This window comes from Cebus imitator, unplaced genomic scaffold (genome assembly GCF_001604975.1).
Source record: "Cebus imitator isolate Cc_AM_T3 unplaced genomic scaffold, Cebus_imitator-1.0 Scaffold136, whole genome shotgun sequence".
NCBI lineage: Eukaryota > Metazoa > Chordata > Mammalia > Primates > Cebidae > Cebus > Cebus imitator.
Window position 1 is genome coordinate 1,742,404 of NW_016107451.1, and position 11,410 is coordinate 1,753,813.

The following is an 11,410-nucleotide window of genomic DNA, read 5'->3' on the forward strand; positions in this document are numbered from 1 at the left end:
AATGCCAGTGTCTCTGGAGGGTTTTTGTTTTTTTTTTTTGGTTACGGATTCTGGCTCTGTTGCCCGGACTGGAGTGTAGTGGCAGGATCTCATCTCACTGCAATCTCCACCTCCTGGGTTCAAGCAATTCTTGTGTCTCAGCCTCCCGAGTTGCTGGGATTACAGTCAGGCACCACCACACCCGGCTAATGTTTTTAATAGAGACGGGGTTTTGCTGTGTTGCCCAGGCTGTGCTTGAACTTCTGACCTCATGTGATCCCGGAGCGGGAGGTTGCAGTGAGCTGAGACCGTTCCACTGCACTTCAGCCTTGGGGACAGAGTGAGACCCTGTCTCAAAAAGAAAAAGTACCATTTAATTGGCTTTTGGGGGGCCACGTTGAGACATACTGCTTTCCCTCTTCCCTAGCCTTTTTTTGGGACATGTGACAAGGCAAGGTGAGCTGTTTCGGCCAATAAAATATCAGGAGAAATCGTATGTCTAAGTATACTGAGGTAGTGAAAAGTGATTTCCTGGTTCTTTCCTTGCTTTTTTGACCAGGGAAGGCTCTAGTACTGGATAGTGCAGCTACAGAATGGTGGACTCAGTTAAAAATGTGAGGGAGAAATAATAGAGGTTTGTGATTAGCCACCCAGATTCTTGGAGGTAGTATTTTTTTTTTTTTTTAACGGAGTTTGTCTCTTGTTGCCCAGGCTGGAGTGCAGTGGCCCACGGTCTTGGCTCACTGCAACCTCCGCCTCCAGGGTTGAGGGATTTTCCTGCCTCAGACTCCCGAGTAGCTGGGATTACAGGCATCCACCACCATGCCCAGCTAATTAAAAAAATTTTTTTAGTAGAGATGGAGTTTTACCATTTTTGCCAAGCTGGTCTTGAACTGCTGATCTCAGATCTGCCTGTCTTGGCCTCCTAAAGTGCTAGGGATTACAGGCATGAGCCACCACCACTGCTCTCACCTGGCCCTTTGGGAATTAATTTAGTTCACAAGCACATTCATCCTTTTTGGGAATGCAGAATTGTCATTTGCAATTCAGAACTATAAATTCTTTAAAAAATGTTTACCGTCTGTCTTGTGCTTTCAATCTTTTCATGCTAAGTAGAATATATTCAGACTCCTCTGCCTTCTAGAATCTAGGGGAAGTAGAGTTGTTGCATAATTATCTGCCAGTTACTCTAAAGATAAATAAAATCATCTTTTGGATGGTATGTTAAATGTGTGCATGCTGTGTGTGAAGGCCATTTTGATTTAAAGCATGCCTCAGAGTATGAATTAATCAGAAAAAGGGCATTAATACTCTTCCCTTTCGGGACAGCCTAGTTCCCTTTGGGAGGAGTTTCTTTTTTTCGCTCTTTAGTTTTCTTTTCTTCGCTCTTTAGTTTTCTTTTCTTCTTGTCTTTTTTGAGACGGCTCTTGCTCTGCTGCCCAGACTGGAGTACAGTGGCATGATCTCGGCTTACTGCAACCTCTGCCTCCTGGGTTCAAGTGATTCTTGTGCTTCAGCCTCCCGAGTAGCTGGAAGTGCAGGTGGGCACCATTACACCTGGCCAATTTGTTATATTTTTATGTTGTCCAGGCTGTTCTTGAACTCCTGGTGTCAATTGCTCTGCCTGCCTTAGCCTCCCACAGTGCTGGGATTATAGGCGTGAGTCATGGCGCCCGGGCCCTGAGTGCTGAGATTTTAAGGGAAACATTGATCACATTGAATTATCTGACTTTTCGGGGTCGGGGGCACCATCATAGCTCACTGCAGCCTCCACTTCCTGGGTTCAGGTTACCCTCTCACCTCAGCCTCCTGCGACTGCACTACAGGTGTGCATCACCATACCTGACTCGTTTTCATACTTTTTGTAGAGAGCAGAGTTTCACCATTCTGTGTGCAAGTTTCATCATACACTGTATGCAATTCAGTGTCAACTGTATGTTGTCCAGGCTCGTTTCCAGCCCCTGGGCTCAAGTGACCCACCCACTTCAGCCTCCCAATGTGCTAAGCTTCTTGGCCTCTGTGTTTTGTGGTGGTGGTTTTAATATTCTCCTTGATTCTCATTCTAGTTATTCCCCAATACTGTTGTTGGCACTGGTCTGGTTTTAGTTTTTATTGATTTGGGACAGAGCTAATGGAATCATTTTAGTTTTTAAAATAAAGGAAAGGGCCAGGCTTTGTCCTTAACTTTCTAGCTCTAAGTGAGTCCTAGGGGGTCTTGATTGGGATTTACATCTGTTTATTGTATAAAGTGCCACTTTTTTCTCAGATTGCTTTGATGGACTGATTTCTCACTTCCCCATCCACCCCCTTTTATACCAGTCACTTTTCCATATAAAGACTTGCTAAAGCTTTCCTACAGTATAAATAATTTCTTTTTTTGTGACAGGGTCTCATTGTCACTCCCAGTTGGAGTGCAGTGGCGCAGTTATGGCTCACTGCAGCCTTGACATCTGGGCTCAAGTGATCCTCACACTTCAGCCTCTTGAGTAGCTGGGGCTACAGGCAGGCACCACATCTGCCTGATTTTTATATTTTTAGTGGAGACAGGGTTTCACCATGTTGGCCAGTCCGTTCTCAGACTCCTGACCTCCAGTGATCTGCCCACCGGGTCTTCCAGAGAGAGTGTTGTGATTACAGGTGTGAGCCACTGCGGTCAGCCTCAGAAACTTCTTTGGGGACAGATTTAACCAGATATCCCAGTAAATAAAATGGGCTACAGAACTATACAAATTGTCCAGAAAGGATTACAGAATCTAGAGGTGTTGTTTTTTTTTTTTTTTTGAGACAGAGTCTTACTCTGTTGCCCATTGCCTAGCCTGAAGTGCAGTGGTGCAGTCTCTGTTCACTGCATCCCGCACCTCCTGGGTTCAAGCCGTTCTCCTGCCTCAGCCTCCTGGTTAGCTGGGGTTATAGGCATGTGCCACCAAGCCCGGCTCATTTTTGTATTTTTTAGTAGAGGTGGGGCTTCACTATGTTGGCCAGGCTGGCCTCAAACTCCTGACGTCAAGTGACCCACCCTCCTTGGCCTCCCACAGTGCTGGGATGACAGTTTTGAGTCACTGTGCCCGGCCCAGAATCTAGAGGGGTTCTTAAACAGTTTTCATTTACCTAGGACATACTCAGTTATGCCCACAGAAACATGTATCTCAGTCTCTAACGCAGTTCTGCTTAGCTTTGTAGTTTTTTCGTTGAATGTTTGTATAGTTTTTGTGGCATTTGATACTATATTCTAGGAATATAGAGGTGAAGATACTTTTTATGCCTTTTTAGGTAATACTTGCTAGGAATGTGAACATTGATCCTCAGTGCAGAGAAATGTCAGTATGGATGGGAGAGCCCAGAAAGTCTTTTTTTTTTTTTTTTTTTGGAGATGAAGTCTGGCTCTGTCGCCAGGCTGGAGTACAGTGGTACACAGTCCTGGCTCACTGCAGCCTCCACCTCCTGGGCACAAGCGATTCTCAGTGCCTCAGCTTCCTCAGTAGCTGGGATCACAGGCACCCACCACCATGCCCAGCTAATTTTTGCATTTTTAGTAGAGAGGGGGTTTCACCATATTGGCCAGGCTGGTCTTGAGCGCTTGACCACAGGTGATCTGCCTGCCTTGCCCTCCCTAGGTGTTGGGATTACAGGTGTGAACCACGGCGCCCAGTCAGGAAGTCTTTGTATGGCACGACATTTGAGTTTGATCCAGAGGGGCGATGTTTCCTAGGCAAAAAGGAAAGGTCATTGGCTAATCGATTAGCCCTTATATAAAGAAAGCTCAGGACCTTTCCAGAACCTAAGTGACCGAACTCTTTTTCTTTTTGAGAGACAGAGCCTTGCTCTGTTGCCCAGAGTGGAGTGCAGTGGCATGATCATAGCTCACCATAGCCTCGGACTCCTGGGCTCAAGTGATCCTCCTGTCTCAGCCTCTGGAGTAACTGGGACTACAGGTGTGAGCCACGCTCCCAGTTTTGACTGAACCTTCTTATGTCAGTGCTTGATGGCATGCCCTTTTCTTCCCTTGCTTGGTGTGATTGCTTTTACTGTTCTTGGCCTGGAGAATTTGTTTCTGTGAGCACTTTGGTTGGAAAGGCATTGAATTGTGATGGCTAAAAGCTCAGACTCTTGTTAGATTGTCTGAATTTGAACTTGGGTTTTACCATTGTGTGACATTAGGGACATTACTCTCAGCTTCGTTTTTCTGTCTTTAAAATCAAGATTAGGGGCCGGGTATGGTGCAGATGCCTATAATCCCAGCACTGTGGGAGGCCGGGGCGGGCGGAACACAAAGTCAGGAGTTCAAGACCAGACTGGCCAACATAGTGAAACCCCATCTCTACTTAAAAAATACAAAAATTAGCTGGGCATGGTGCCTTGGCCTGTAATCCCAGCTACTTGGGAGGCTGAGGTAGGAGAATTGCTTGAACTGGGACCTGGACCTGGACCTGGAAGGCAGAGGTTGCAGTGAGCTGAGATGGTGTCACTGCACTCCATCTTGGGTTACAGAGTGAGACTCCATCTCAAAAAAAAAAAAAAGTCAGGATTAGGGCAGGGTATGGTGGCTCATGCCTGCAATCCCAGCACTTTGGGAGGCCAAGGTGGGCGTGTCGAGGTCAGGCGTTCGAGACCAGCCTGGCCAACATGGTAAAACTCTCTCTACTGCCGGGCGCGGTGGCTCAAGCCTGTAATCCCAGCACTTTGGGAGGCCGAGGCGGGTGGATCACGAGGTCAAGAGATCGAGACCATCCTGGTCAACATGGTGAAACCCCGTCTCTACTAAAAATACAAAAACTTAGCTGGGCATGGTGACGCGTGCCTGTAATCCCAGCTACTCAGGAGGCTGAGGCAGGAGAATTGCCTGAACCCAGGAGGCGGAGGTTGCGGTGAGCCGAGATCGCGCCATTGCACTCCAGCCTGGGTAACGAGAGCGAAACTCCGTCTCAAAAAAAAAAAAAAAAAAAAAAACTCTCTCTACTAAAAATACAAAAATTAGCTGGGCACAGTGGCAGACACCTCTAGTCCCAGCTCCTAGGGAGGCTGGGGCAGGAGAATCACCTGAACCTGGGAGGTGGAGGTTGGAGTGAGATTACATTTCAGGCTGGGCAACAGAGCAAGACTTAGTCTCACAAAAAAAGAAGTTAGAGTTATGACCCTGTATGCTTTGGTAAGAAGTTCATTAATCCTGTCAGCCAGTACAGAACCTGCTCATTTTTCCCATGACAGATTCTGAAGTTTGCTTTTTTTCCTGACCCTGAATTTGATTAGGAGCTGTACAATTGTGCCTTGTGACTGGTCAGTCTGATAGACAGAGACCTTTAGATAGGCAGACTGTTCCTTTTATAATTTTGTATTCTGTCTTTATAAGAAACTGTTGAAGCTCAGCAGAGACTTGTTTTACTACCTGACAGGGACAGTCTTGGGAAAATCAAATGTATTGGGCTGTTGTAAAGATATTAGAGGTATGAAAGTAAGCTTTTTGTATTCAGGAGTCTGAGGTGGGAGGATTGCTTGAGGCCAGGAGTGACCAGCCTGGGCAACATAGCAAGATTCCTGTCTCTTTAAGAGAAAAGAATAAAGAAAGTAAACTTTTTAAGGAGAGGGGTTAACCTCTAAGTGGAAAAAGAAATGTGTTTTGAGCAGGAATAAACCACGTTTTATTTTATTTATGTCTTTAGAGACAGAGTCTCACTCTCCCAGGCTGGAGTGCAGTGGCGCCATGTCAGTTCACTGCACCCTCCGCCTGCTGGGGTTAAGTGATTCTCCTGCCTCAGCCTCTTGAGTGACTGGGACTACAGGCCCCCTCCACCATGCCTGGCTAATTTTTTATATTTTTAGTAGAGATGGGGTTTCACCATATTGGCCAGTCTGGTCTCGAACTCCTGACCTCAAGTGATCCACCCACCTCAGCCTCCCAAAGTGCTGGGATTACAGGAGTGAGCCACCACGCCTGGCTCCCATTTTATTTTTAAATGAAGCACTGTTGAAACTTGGTCTTGCTATGTTGTCTAGGCTGGCCTTGAACCTCTCAATCCTCTTGCTTTACAGGTAGTTGGGTCTATAGGCAGATGCTACCATACCTGGGTCTAAACCACATTTTCGTATGTGAAACTTGTCTCTCTAGTAGTGTCATTGAAACAAGTTATTTTCCTCTATTATTACAGACCGCAAATGAAGGGATCCTCCCACAGATGATTTAAGTAAATACTCAAATCTGATGCAATGTGATTAAATCAAAGCACAGCTCAAGTCAGACGGCCTCAATTGTGGCCCATTGAGTTTGTGATCTTGAGCAAGTTTAACCTTCATGGTCTTTATTATATGGAGATATCCTAAAATGGAATAATACTGGCAGCTACTTCAGAGATCTAGTAAGAAGATTAAATGCATTAATACATGCAAAGCATTTGGAACAATTTGGCCGATTCTTTAATCTTGAAGGAGTGGTGTGCTTAGTAGTGTGCATGTGTAGTCTCAGTTACTTCAGAGGCTGAGGCAGGAGGATCACTTGAGGCCAGGAGTTGAAGGCTATAGTGTGCTATAATATGGGCCTGTCAATAGCCTCTGCCCTGCATACAGCCTGGGTAGCATAGGGAGACCATGTCTCTTGAAGCAAAGCGTCTCCTGACTCAGGCTACTTCTAAATCTACTACCTTAAGGGATGACGAGCGTGGGGGTATTAAGAGGAGTCAGTGGGATTTTAAAAATGAACAACTCCTACATATCAATAATTAAAAGACAATTAAATATTTGGCAAAGTATCTGAATAGATTTTTTTCTCCAGAGAACATACACAGAAGACTCATAAGCACATGAAAAGATGTTCAAAGCTTAGTTATCAAGGAAATGCAAATGAAAACCACAATGAGATACAGCTTCACACCCACTAGAATGACTAGTTTAAACAAAAACTGACAAGCGTTCTTGAGGATGTGGCCAAATTAGAACCCTGCATTGCTGGTAGGAATGTAAAAGTGGTGCTGGTACTGTGGAAAAGTCTGGCATGTCCTTCCTCAAAGAGCTGGTTACCATATGATGCTGAAGTTCCTCCTAGGTGCGTGCTCAAGGGAACTGAAAGCACATTCATACAGAAACTTAGAAGAATGTTCCTAGCAGCATTGTTGATAATAGTCCAAAAGGGGAAACAACCCACATGTTCATTAATGGATTTTTTTTTTTTTTTTTTTTTTTTTTTTTTGAGATGGGAGCTTCAGTCTTGTTTCCTAGGCTGGAGTGCAGTGGAGTGATGAGAAAGCGAAAACTTTCTCCCTTCTTGCTGATAGGGAGAAAGCTTTAGTGGTCTGAATAGAAGATCAAACCTGCCACACTATTCCCTTAAGCCAAAGCCTAATTTGGACCAACCCTCTAACTCTTCAAATCTGAGCAAGCTGAGCAAAGTGAGAAAGCTACAGATACAAAGCTGGAAGTTGACAGCTTTTTCTTTTTCTTTTCCTTTCCTTTCCTTTTTTCTTTTGAGACGGAATCTTGCTCTTGTTGCCCAGGCTGGAGTGCAATGGCACAGTCTTGGCTCACTGCAACCTCTGCCTCCTGGTTTCAAACTATCTGCTGCCTCAGTCTCCCTAGTAGCTGGGATTACTGGTGTGTGCCACCATGCCTGGTTAATTTTTGTAATTTTAGTAGAGATGGGGTTTTGCCATGTTGGCTAGACTGGTCTCAAACTCCTGACCTTGTGATCTGCCCTCTTCTCAGCCTCCCAAAGTGCAGGGAATACAGGCGTAAGCCACTGTACCTGGCCATCTCTCTCTCTTTCACAGACACACACACACACACACACTTACTCACCCAAGAGCTCTGATGGAGTTGTGTAAGGAGAGCAATGTTGTTTCTATTCCTGATAACACAGCATTCATTCCTTAACTCATGAATCAAGGAGTATATTTCAGCTTTCACGGTTTACTCTTAAGAATTTTTCTAGGTGTGGTAGCTCATGTCTGTAATCCCAGCACTTTGGGAAGCCTAGCTGGGGAGATTGCTTATGTCCAGGAGTTCCAGACCAGGTTGGGCAGCACAGCAATACCCCATCTCTAAAAAGATTTTCTTTATTTTTATTTTTTTGAGGTGGAATGTTGCTGTTGTCATCCAGGCTGGAGTGCAGCGGTGTGACATCAGCTCACTGCAACCTCCGCCTCCTGGGTTCAAGCAATTTGCCTCAGTCTCCTGAGTAGCTGAGATTACAGGTGCCCACTACTGTGCCTGGCTAATTTTTTATATTTTTAGTAAGATAGGGTTTCACCATGTTGGCCCAGCTGGTCTCAAACTCCTGACCTAAGGTGATCTGTCCCCCTCGGCCTCCCAAAGTGCTGGGATTACAGTACAGGTGTGAGCTGAGCCACCACACCCAGCAAAAAGGATTCTTAAAAAGATTTTTTTTTTTTTTTTTTGAGACGGAGTTTTGCTCTTGTTACCCAGGCTGGAGTGCAATGGCGCGATCTCGGCTCACCGCAACCTCCGCCTCCTGGGTTCAGGCAATTCTCCTGCCTCAGCCTCCTGAGTAGCTGGGATTACAGGCACGTGCCACCATGCCCAGCTAATTTTTTGTAGTTTTAGTAGAGACGGGGTTTCACCATGTTGACCAGGATGGTCTCGATCTCTTGACCTGGTGATCCACCCGCCTCGGCCTCCCAAAGTGCTGGGATTACAGGCTTGAGCCACCGCACCCGGCCTCTTAAAAAGATTTTTAAAAGAATCTAGTGGGTGTAGTTACGTGTACCTGTAGTCCAAGGAGGCAGAGGCAGGAGTTTGAGGCTGCTGTATATGAGTTATGAACTGGCTACTGCACTCCAGCCTGGGTTACTAGGCGAGACCCTGCTGGTAAAAGAAGAAAAGAATTGAGCCTGAAGATGTGAAATCTCATGCTAAAAAAACTCCAACAGATGAAGACTGGCTTGTTATAGATGAGCAAAGAAGGTGGTTTCTTGAGATGAAATCAAACCCTGGTAAAGATACTGCAAATACTGTTAAAATGATAAAAGATGTAGAATGTATTACATTAACTCAGTTGATAAAACAACCACAGGGCTTGAGAGGATTCACTGTAATATTGAAATAAGTTTTTCTGGCTGAGCGCAGTGGCTCAGGCCTGTAATCCCAACACTTTGGGAGGCTGAGGTGGGCAGATCACCTGAGGTCAGGAGTTTGAGACCAGCCTCACTAACATGGTGAAATCCCGTCTCTATTAAAAATACAGAAATTAGCCAGGAGTGGTCGTGCCCACTTGTAAGTCCAGCTACTGGGGAGGCTGAGGCATAAGAATTGCTTGAACTCTGGAGGTGGAGTCTGCAGTCAGCTGAGATCGTACCACTGCCTGGATGACAGAGCAAGACTCTGTCTCAAAAAACAAAACAAAACAAAACAAAAAAGTTTTTCTGTGGGTGGTAAATGCTGGTTGGACAGCGTCAGATGCTATGGAGAAGTCATGCAGGAAAGGAGAAGCCCATCAGCGTGGCTGACTTCATTGTCTTGCCACAGCCACTCCAGCCTTCAGCAACCATCACCCTAGTTAGTAGCCATCAGTATCAAGGCAGAACCTTCCACTAGCTGAGTGTTACAACTTGCTGAAGGCTCCGAAGAGCATTAGTATTTTGTAGCAATAAAGTATTTTTAAATTAAGATATGTACATTGTTTAGACATGCTGTTATACACTTAATAGACTACAGCGTAGTTTAAACATAACTTTTTATGCACTGGGAAACACAAAAATTCATGTGACTTGCTTTATTGCAATATTTTTTTTTGCAGTGCTCTGGAACTGAACCCGCAGTGTCTTCCAAGGTATGCCCGTACCTGAAATGTGCATAAGAGACAAGTCTGTAGAGGTGGAAAGTAGATCGGTGGTTGACTCGGGCTGGGTCTCGGGTAAATGTGAAGTGATTGTTAATGGGTTTGGGGCTTTTCTTTTTGAAGTGATGAAAATTTAAAATGATGATGATTGCAGAATTCTGTGAATATACTGAAAACCGTTGAATTGTACCCTTTATTTTTTTGGAGACGGAGTCTCGCTCTGTCACACAGGCTAGAGTGCGTCTTAGACCCGGGAGGCTTACTGCAACCTCTGTGTCCTGGGTTCAAGTGATTCTACTGCCTCAGCCTCCCGAGTAGCTGGGACTACAGGCGCCTGCCATCAGGCCTGGCTCATTTTTGTATATTTAGTAGAGACGGATTTTGCCTTATTGGGTAGGCTGGTCTTGAACTCCCAACCTCGGGTGATCCACCTGCCTTGGCCTTCCAAAGTGCTGGGATTACAGGCCTGAGCCACCATGCCCGGCCGAGTGGTACACTTTAAGTGGGTGAATTGTATATAAATAAAGCTGTTATTAAATAAAGGGATAACTGATGCTTTTGTAATATCACCACACAGTCCTCTGTGCTACATTGTTTTGTACATACCTAAAAATGAAGGCATTTATGCTTGAATCTGGAACACTAGACTATCACTGAGCGTATTCAGTATTTCCCCTTGCATTATAAAAAGTCTCGTTGAAATTTTGTAAAGCACAGAAATGTGAAGAAAGTTAAATTATGTGTAATAATATTCGATATGTAATTGTTAAATTTTCGATAGTATTGGACATCTGTGCATAGTTTTTCTGTATGTAGTACTGTAAAGCTTTACAATTAAAAGAATTAATGGTACTGTTTTTTGTGTAGGTGGGTTACTTTTGATTTGCTTTGTGATCAGTTTAGAAAGTTTAATTACAGGTTCACCTCTGATTTATGTTTGATGAATTACATATACGTAAAGCTATTATTGTTTTAGGTTTTTTTATTTTGTTTTTGAGATGGAGTCTCGCTCTATTGCCAGACTGGAGTGCAGTGGCATGGTCTTGGCTCACTGCAACCTCTGACTCTTGATTTCAAGTGATTCTCCTGCTTCTGCCTCCCAGGTAGCTGGGATTACAAGCATGCGCCACCATGCCTAGCCAATTTTTGTATTTTTAGTAGAGACGGGGTTTCACCATGTTGGCCAGGGAGGTCTCGATCTCTTGACCTTAGATCTGCCTGCCTCGGCTTCTCAAAGTGCTGGGATTACAGGCGTGAGTCACTGCACCAGGCCAAATGAAGCTATTATTAAATAAAGGGATGACTGCTGCTTCTGTAATTTTATCACACAGTTCTCTGTGCATTGTTTTGTGTTTATCTAAAAATGAAAGCATTTATACTTGAATCTGGAACGGTAGACTATCATTGGAACAGTAGACTATTACTAGTTTATTTTGAGAATAAACTAGTATGGAAGTGAGGTTACTTACTCCACTGCTTCTAAATTAAGCCTATTTCATGACTGTGGTTTACAAAACAAAATTGGGCATGTTTCAGTTGAATGCTTTCAGACTCCTATGAATGAATGAGTGGTCTTTTTAAAATACAGAGTCTTGCTCTTTTACCCAGGCTGGGGTGCAGTGGTACCATCTCGGCTCACTGCAACCTCTG

At 44.7% G+C, this 11,410-nt stretch overlaps 1 protein-coding gene across 2 annotated transcripts in view; it reads left to right on the forward strand.

Annotated features, from left to right (window-relative positions):
* YWHAE (tyrosine 3-monooxygenase/tryptophan 5-monooxygenase activation protein epsilon) overlaps positions 1-11,410 on the forward strand; it is a 44,545-nt gene that overhangs the window by 24,766 nt on the left and 8,369 nt on the right. The window contains exon 2 of one of the 2 annotated variants that reach the window (XM_017541687.2): positions 9,719-9,751. The exons of the other annotated variant lie outside the window; for it this stretch is intronic. The gene's annotated coding sequence lies outside the window, so the exon portion shown is untranslated. The remainder of the gene's footprint in view (positions 1-9,718; positions 9,752-11,410) is intronic. 2 annotated transcript variants of the gene reach the window in all.